Below are 7,717 nucleotides of genomic sequence, written 5' to 3'. Positions count from 1 at the left end.
GGGGTACCGCAAGGCCTCGTCTAGGGGAGGAAAGGGCGGGGAGGAGGCAGAGCAGAAAGCAAATAAACGAACTACAGAGGGGAAGAGAAAAAGGGAAAGGCCAGATGTTATTTTTGGTCTTCGTTTTCTCCTTCCTTTCTTCTTCTTCTTCTTCTTCTTCTTCTTCTTCTTCTTCTTCTTCTTCTTCTTCTTCTTCTTGTGTTGTTTCCTGTTATTAATTCAAAAGAAGATGAGTATTTGGGTGGAAGTGGGTTGGTTACTCATACCGGTATACAGCGAGGCGCCCACACACCCTTGTTGCTGCCTCGTGGTGACTGGGGAGCGCCTGGGGCATATCCTGTAGGACTGAGCGGGGCAGGGCGGGGCGGCGTGGGGCGGGTAAGGGTGTTGGAACAGCCTTTAGTGTACATTGTCTGTCACTTGTGCTTGAGAGAGAGAGAGAGAGAGAGAGAGAGAGAGAGAGAGAGAGAGAGAGAGAGAGAGAGAGAGAGAGAGTGGTGGCAGTGTGGCGTAAGGGGGTAATGAGGTCCCTGAGGTCCTTCTCTATTTGTATGTTTTGTATTTGTCATGGTTACAGTTTTGCTTTGTTGGGTTACCTTTGCGTGCTGTGTTGGGGGGAGGGGCTTTGGAGGGGCGTGGGGTCACCTGGGGGCGCCTTGAACTTGCTCGCGGCACTTGGGGATCGTGGCGAGAACGGATATTCTTATTTTAGGTGAGAAGCCAGCTAGGTGACGTCACTCCTCCACTCATGCGGGGAGAGGGAGAGGGAGAGAGGGAGAGAAATGCCACCCTCCCATGCATTTCGCTCCCTGGCCCCACTCCTGTCTTCACCGGCGGCCCATTGGAGTGACAAGAGGGTCTTTTATCACGATATTCCCCCGGAAGGAAATTTCAGGAGATTAGTAAGAGTTTGGCCCAGTGAGACGAGTTGCCGGGCGGTGGTGGTGGTTGTCGTGGGGGTGGTGATGGTGGTGGCGTCTGGCATCCGAGCCCCGTCAGCGGTGGCCGAGACGAGAATTTTTGAACGTGTTATTTCACGGGTATTTCGGGGATGTTTCGGGAATTAAAGGGGGTGAGGTGTAGCGCAGATCCTCGTGGAGTGTCGCGTGTAGGCGTGGGGGCGGTAGGGAAGGCGTGGCGGCCGTGGCACAGACAGAGGCCTCGGCCCTCCCCCGCCCTAGCCTTCTACCGTCAGTCTAAACACGCCGCCGCCGCCAGACATTAGTTGCTTCCCGGCTGCCGTGTGCGCTGTACGCTGCCGCCTTGCACGTGTGTGTCGTTCCGAGCACTAGCTCTGTGTTTACCCTGTGACGTGTTGTGTGCGTGTGTGTGCGTCCGTGGTGAGAGGAGCGTGTGGTCGTGCCTGGTGGGGGAGGCGCGGGGCAGCGGGCAGGCCAGGCGTGGTGCAGGGCCAGCTGTGTGGAGGAACGCGTGCACCTCCTCCCCAGCTGTGATCATCTGTATTAGTAAGAGTGTGCTGCCGGTGGGGCGCGGAACTGTCCCCATCAGCAGGCGGGCCCCATCCCTGCCCCGCACCGAACCTACACGCAGGGACCAGGTGGGCTACGTGATGATATGTGAGGGAGCCAAGGCTTTACCAGGAATATTGACGAAAGCCTCCTGTGTCGCCCTCGAGAGAGGAGGAGGACTGGAGTGTGTCATGCCGGGGTGACTTGTGTTCGTGGAGCAATCAGTGGGTCGTGGCGTGTGGTTTTTGGCGAGCACGGAGTGGAAAGTTAGTGGAAATGTACCGCGTGTTTTATGTAGCTACGGTGTGTGTGTGTGTGTGTGTGTGTGTGTGTGTGTGTGTGTGTGTGTGTGTGTGTGTGTGGGCGCGGTACGTATCGTTGAGTGCGCCGCCCACCGACGCCCACACTCGCCTCGCTCATCCAGTATTAACAACGCTTTCCGGTCTGGCACAAAAGGGGAACACTGGAGGTGATATTCGGGGACGGGACTGTGATGGCTTTGAAAGAAGGAAGGAAGGAAGGAAGGGCAGTGCTACAGTGAGGGCGTGGAGCGAGGCGGGGAGCGACGTGGCGTTAGGAGTCTTCCACAGCCACGCAAACACGGGGAAGTGATCCTTATTGCATCCCCTCCGCCTCGTCCTCCATCCCACGTCCCCACCCTCCCTCCTCGCCCCTGTCGCTGTCGCCGCCGCCCAAGGCAACAGACACGCGGAGACTCAGCGAGACCTTACAAACAGCTGAGGGACTGACCTTTGAAAACGCTCTAAACTTCGATTCACCTTCACCACGACGACCCTCTCACTCCACACCAACTCCTTTTATCCCCCCATTCCTCCACTCCCCTCACCTCATGTACCCCTGTGACCCCTCCCTCTCCCCTCCCTGTCGCTTCTCGATCTCACATCTAACCTATTCATGTGACTGCGTGCATGTGCGTGTGTGAGGCAGTATTAGTGTCGTGGAACCTTACACACGCACACACACACACACACTCTGTTTACTTGAGGTACGTACACACATACACACACACACACACACAATCGATACCCGAGTGTCTGAGAGGTGGTGGAGGCGGCCTCGTGGACCTCCAGAAGCCACATGGCCTCGGAATTCTGCTGGTCGATGGCGGTAAAGGGCTCGGGGAGGGGATACGTGAGGTGGTGGGGGGCTGAGGGGGGTGGGGGCAGCAGGTTAAGGGGTTGCGGAAGCGAAAGGTAGTGAGAGGGAAAGGAAGGAGAGGTGAAGGGCGTAAAAAGGACATGCAAAGAAGTGAAGGGGGTGAGGGACTTGGGAGTGAGGGGGATAGAGAGGGAGAGGGAGGTAATAGGAGCAGTAAAATGAGGGCAGGGGATATATGTTAATACAAGGGCAGGTGTTGGCTAGAGGGAAAGTAGGACAAGCCAGCACGGGATGGTTACTACTCTACTGCTTGCCTTTCCACCTTGGCGTTAGTGTCCAGTGTGATAAGGTATCTGTTGTCAGGGCATGGGAAGGTGGGGACGTGCTGCTTGTCATCTCCACATCACCAGTCCACTGCTACTCCACAGCTACTTAAGATTTGGTCGTGTGGAGGTAGTGGTGGACTGGTGTGTGTGGGTTTGTGTGGGTGTGTGTTTTTTCGTCTATTAAAGGTTGCATTGCCTGTTCAATTTACATATAAGGGTGCATTTTGTTGCTAGGGTGTTTAATGAGGGGTTTAAGTTACGTATTTAGCTGGTTGAGTTGTGTAAGTCTGGGTACGATGAGTGTGGTGCAGGTGTGAGGCAAGTGTGTGGGTGGTGCAGGGACGCGGCAGGTGCAAGTGCAGGTATGTGTGGCAGGTGTGCACAGGCAGAGTCTTCTTGCCCCCCGACGGCTGTGTCCACGAGACTTCCGCTAAGCCCTCTTCGGTCAAACACCCCACCGGCCAGCCTAAGTGTATCGGCCTCGGCCCTCATCTGTGTGTCTGCCTGTTTATCTGTTTACCTGTCTGTCTGCTTTATCTGTCTGTTTATACTGCCTGCCTTTCTGTCCTGTCCTTCTGTCCCGCCCCAGCCCGTCCGCCCACCACGTCCACCACCGCCAGGCGCCAGCTCGGGTGTGGGCGGGCGAAAGGTCACTCGTAACCTCTTTGCCTCGTTGTCAGGCGGCATGCGTCCTCCCGGAGGCTGTTGACACCTCGACTGTCACTTTGCCGGATCTGCGAGACTGACTGATGGCCGCGGGGGGACTGGCTGAGGGCTGTGGGATGACTGGAGACCGCGAGAGACTGGATGAGGACCACGTAGGACTGACTAAAGACCACGAGAGAATATTTGAAGGCCACATGTTTGACTGAAGACCACGGAGAACTGTTTAAAGGCCACGGGGACTGAATGGAAGGCCACCTGCACTGACTGAGAGTCTTAGGGGACTGAGAGGGGACTTGTGGAGACGATGGAGCGTCTGGGGGAGTACCGTTGGTGGCTTCGTGAAGATCTCCGGGAAGCGGGAGCCACGGGGAGGAAGCCTCAGCCTCACGGTGCCAACGACCCTCGCGGCGGTCACGTCCTTCGCGTCTTGCACGGCTTTGCGGTGAGCCGAACTGCCGAGGAACACAGGAGGTAGCCGCGCGCCGCTGCCTGCTGCCTGCCTGCTGCCTGGTCTGCCAATTCCTACACGCCACTACACGATTTGCCAACGTCGCAGTAGTGAACCAAATAATACCACCGCCTCATGATCACCCCCACCACTCTCCTCCACTCCTCACCAATCTTCCCTGATCTTCCCTCCCCCTGACCAGCCGTCCACCTACCGCCCCCCGGCTCTGCGGTACCCTCTGCATCGTACCCCTGGAGTTTATATTTAGCTGTGACTGTAGCTCTGACGCGAGGTGCAGGGCGGGGCAGGGCGGAGCGGGGCATTGCACACGTGGTGGGGGAGTGGGCAGTGAGAGGTGCTAGAAAATGGCTAATGAGAAGTGTGAGGGTGGAGAGATGCAGTGTAGGGAATTAAGACACGTGGTGAGGGAGAGATGGGGAGGGAATCTTGTTGGGGCTAAAGGAGTGCGGGGATGGGGTGATGAGGAGGGTGGCGAGATTGAATGGATGTCTTAGTGGGAGAGAAGACTGAGAAAGGCAGAGGGGAGCGCCGCCACCACCACAACCTTCACCACCACCAGAGAGAGAGGAAGGGAGGGAAAAAACCTACCTCCTTCAGTCACTCTTCCACTGTTACCTAAACCACTTCTACCTACTCCTACCTTCCATCTCAACCTACCACTCCCTCCCTCCCTCCCTCCACTGACCACTCGCTCCCCTGCGCCACTCGACGGACACTCCCTCCCTCCCTCCCTCCCTCCCTCCCTCCATCACTTTACGTGGTTTCGGGGTGAGTGGCAGATGTGAGTGACCAGCCGTGCGATGTGGAGACCAGTGGAAGAGTGGAGACTTGATTGAAGGTGGAGGAGGACGAGCAGGAGGTGGAGGAGGAAGGGAAATAGGTGGAACTGCAGTGAGATATCAACGAAATGAGAAAAGAGGAATAGAGGGGGAAAGGAATGGAAAAGTGGATGAAATTATGAAGAGAAGGAGGAGGAAGAGGAGGAGTGGAGAAGACCCGTGTTCTTAATCACGATGACAGAGATTGACCTTGGTGGAAGTCACGAACTTTTGTCTGTGTGTGTGTGTGTGTGTGTGTGTGTGTGTGTGTGTGTGTGTGTGTGTGTGTGTGATTAAGCTTTACATACACGGCTCAGGTTGCTTTTGACAGTCACTGGTCTTCTTCCTCTCCTTCTTCTTCTTCTTCTTCTTCTTCTTCTCCTTCTCCTTCTCCTTCTCCTTCTCCTTCTCCTTCTCCTCCTCCTCCTCCTCCTCCTCCTCCTCCTCCTCCTCCTCCTCCTCCTCCTCCTCCTCCTCCCACATTCATTGTCCTCGCCTTCCTTATCATCATTACTGCTATACGAACAACAGAAATAACAGCGACTACTACTACTACTACTACTACTACTACTACTACTACTACTACTACTACTACTACTACTACTACTACTACTACTACTACCACCACCACCACCACCAGGACATCACATTCCTAACATCCCCCACCCCACTCCCCCCATTCCCCCGTCTCTGTTATTCATGTCATTCTAGTTTGACCACGAGACCCTTATACCCCTCTCCCTCTCTCCCTACCCCCCACCCTCTCTCTCTCTCTCTCTCTCTCTCTCTCTCTCTCTCTCTCTCTCTCTCTCTCTCTCTCTCTCTCTCTCTCTCTCTCTCTCTCTCTCTCTCTCTCTCTCTCTCAGCCCTCACCTGGCCACGCGCTGATTGTACCGTTTCTCCGTGCAACACCTGGCTGGGAACGCTGGAGGGAGAGAGAGAGGGAGTGGGTGAGTGGAGTGAGAGGGAGAGATAGAGGCGGAGGGAAGGGAGCCGCTGTGTCAACATTAGAAGCAAGATACACCTGCACCTCTCCTCCTCCTCCTCCTCCTCCTCCTCCTCCTCCTCCTCCTCCTCCTCCTCCTCCTCCTCCTCCTCCTTCTCCTTCATCTGCCCCTGTCAATCTCCATTTTCTGTTCTTCACTTTTTCACTTCATTCTCTCGTAGCACTTCAGGAATGTGTGTATATGTGAGTGTGTCCACAAAATTGCTGGGCGTAAACTACAACGGTGTGTGTGCGTGTGTGCTTAGTCTTCCTCCTCCTCCTCCTCCTCCTCCTCCTCCTCCTCCTCCGTGTTTTCTTCTCCCGTGAAAGTCTCAACCCAGCACATTACCAACTATTTAGCTCCACCCTACTCTTTTTTTAGTCCCAAGGAGAAAAAGAAGAAAATGCAAGAATATGAGGAAAGGAGACAAGTGGCGGAGTGAAGAACAAGCGGAGAAGGTGGAGGAGAACTGGACTAAGTGAAGTGGAGTATTAGACAGAGGGAGAAAGATGTGGAGTGATGAATGAGGGAGCAACGGAGGAATTTAAATGTTATTGGGGAAGGTGTGAGAAGAAGTGGAGGAAGTGGAGAGCGAAGAGTGGAGATTTTAAGGGGGTCAGGGGGACATGGAAGCGGTGATGGTGGTGGTGATGGTAGTGGATAGTGGCGCCATGCTGTGTTGTAAGGAGGAGGAGGAGGAGGAGGAGGAGAAGAGTATAGCAATTCGTCTCCATAATTCATGCTCTCAAAATCATGAACACACCAACACGCAAACACGATGCTCCTTCCTCCACCACACACACACACACACACACACACACACACACACACACACACACACACACACACACACACACACACACACACACACACACACACACACACACACGGACACGGAAGATTTACGGTTTTAAAAGCTTAGGTATGTGTGAAAATAGTGTACGTATGTTGTGCACTGTGAGAGAGAGAGAGAGAGAGAGAGAGAGAGAGAGAGAGAGAGAGAGAGAGAGAGAGAGAGAGAGAGAGAGAGAGAGAGAGAGACCTAGATGGAAGAAGACCTGGTTACAGTTGTGAGTGTATGTCTGTCTGGAATAATGATTGCTGGCGGATGAAGGAGAGGAAGAGGAGGAGGAGGAGGAGGAGGAGGAGGAGGAGGAAAGTGGATAACCATGATCAGAATGGAACGTGAAATGGAATCCAGTTAAGGAACACACACATACACACACACACACACACACACACACACACACACACACACACACACACACACACACACACACACACACACACACACACACGGACAAACAGTTTCTCGGTGACTGAAACTGCATAGAAGAAGAAGAAGAAGAGGAGGAGGAGATCATAAAACTGGAGCAAAAGCGAAAGAAAAGGATGGAAGAAGTGGAGGAGGGAGGGAGGGAAGGAAGCTGGAGAGAACAATGAATCTTGCACACTTACAAAAAAGAAGAAGAAAAAAGAGAATGAAAGAAAGAAAGGAAAAAAAAACAGACAGTAAACAGGTGCCGGCCAAACAGGACCTTATTATTGCCTCCGTCACCAATTACGTGTGTGTGTGTGTGTGTGTGTGTGTGTGTGTGTGTGTGTGTGTGTGTGTGTGTGTGTGTGTGTGTGTGTGTGTGTGTGCAGGGATGTGTGGTGGAGTGTGGCGGTGTTGAAGGCACATGTGGAGTCGGCTGATATTGAATTGCTTTAAAGTATGGTGGCAGTGGAGGAAGAAGAAGAGGAGGAGGAGGAGGAGGCGGATGAGAGATGAGAGATGAGGGAGGATAAATAGATGAAAATAATGGTGGAAAAAGAGGGTGGAGATAGGTGTGCAGGTGGAGATGACATGCTGGTGGAGGAA

At 53.9% G+C, this 7,717-nt stretch overlaps 1 long non-coding RNA gene across 1 annotated transcript in view; it reads left to right on the top strand.

Moving 5' to 3' along the window:
- Positions 1-457: 457 nt before the first annotated feature.
- The window catches only part of LOC135112715 (uncharacterized), a 13,819-nt gene continuing 6,559 nt past the window's right edge, over positions 458-7,717 (top strand). Inside the window, exon 1 of the long non-coding RNA XR_010274541.1 lies at positions 458-1,269. This is a non-coding gene — a long non-coding RNA (uncharacterized LOC135112715). The remainder of the gene's footprint in view (positions 1,270-7,717) is intronic.

The sequence above is a fragment of the Scylla paramamosain genome, chromosome 24, assembly GCF_035594125.1.
Source record: "Scylla paramamosain isolate STU-SP2022 chromosome 24, ASM3559412v1, whole genome shotgun sequence".
Taxonomy (NCBI): domain Eukaryota; kingdom Metazoa; phylum Arthropoda; class Malacostraca; order Decapoda; family Portunidae; genus Scylla; species Scylla paramamosain.
This window is presented reverse-complemented; position numbering and strand designations above follow the sequence as displayed.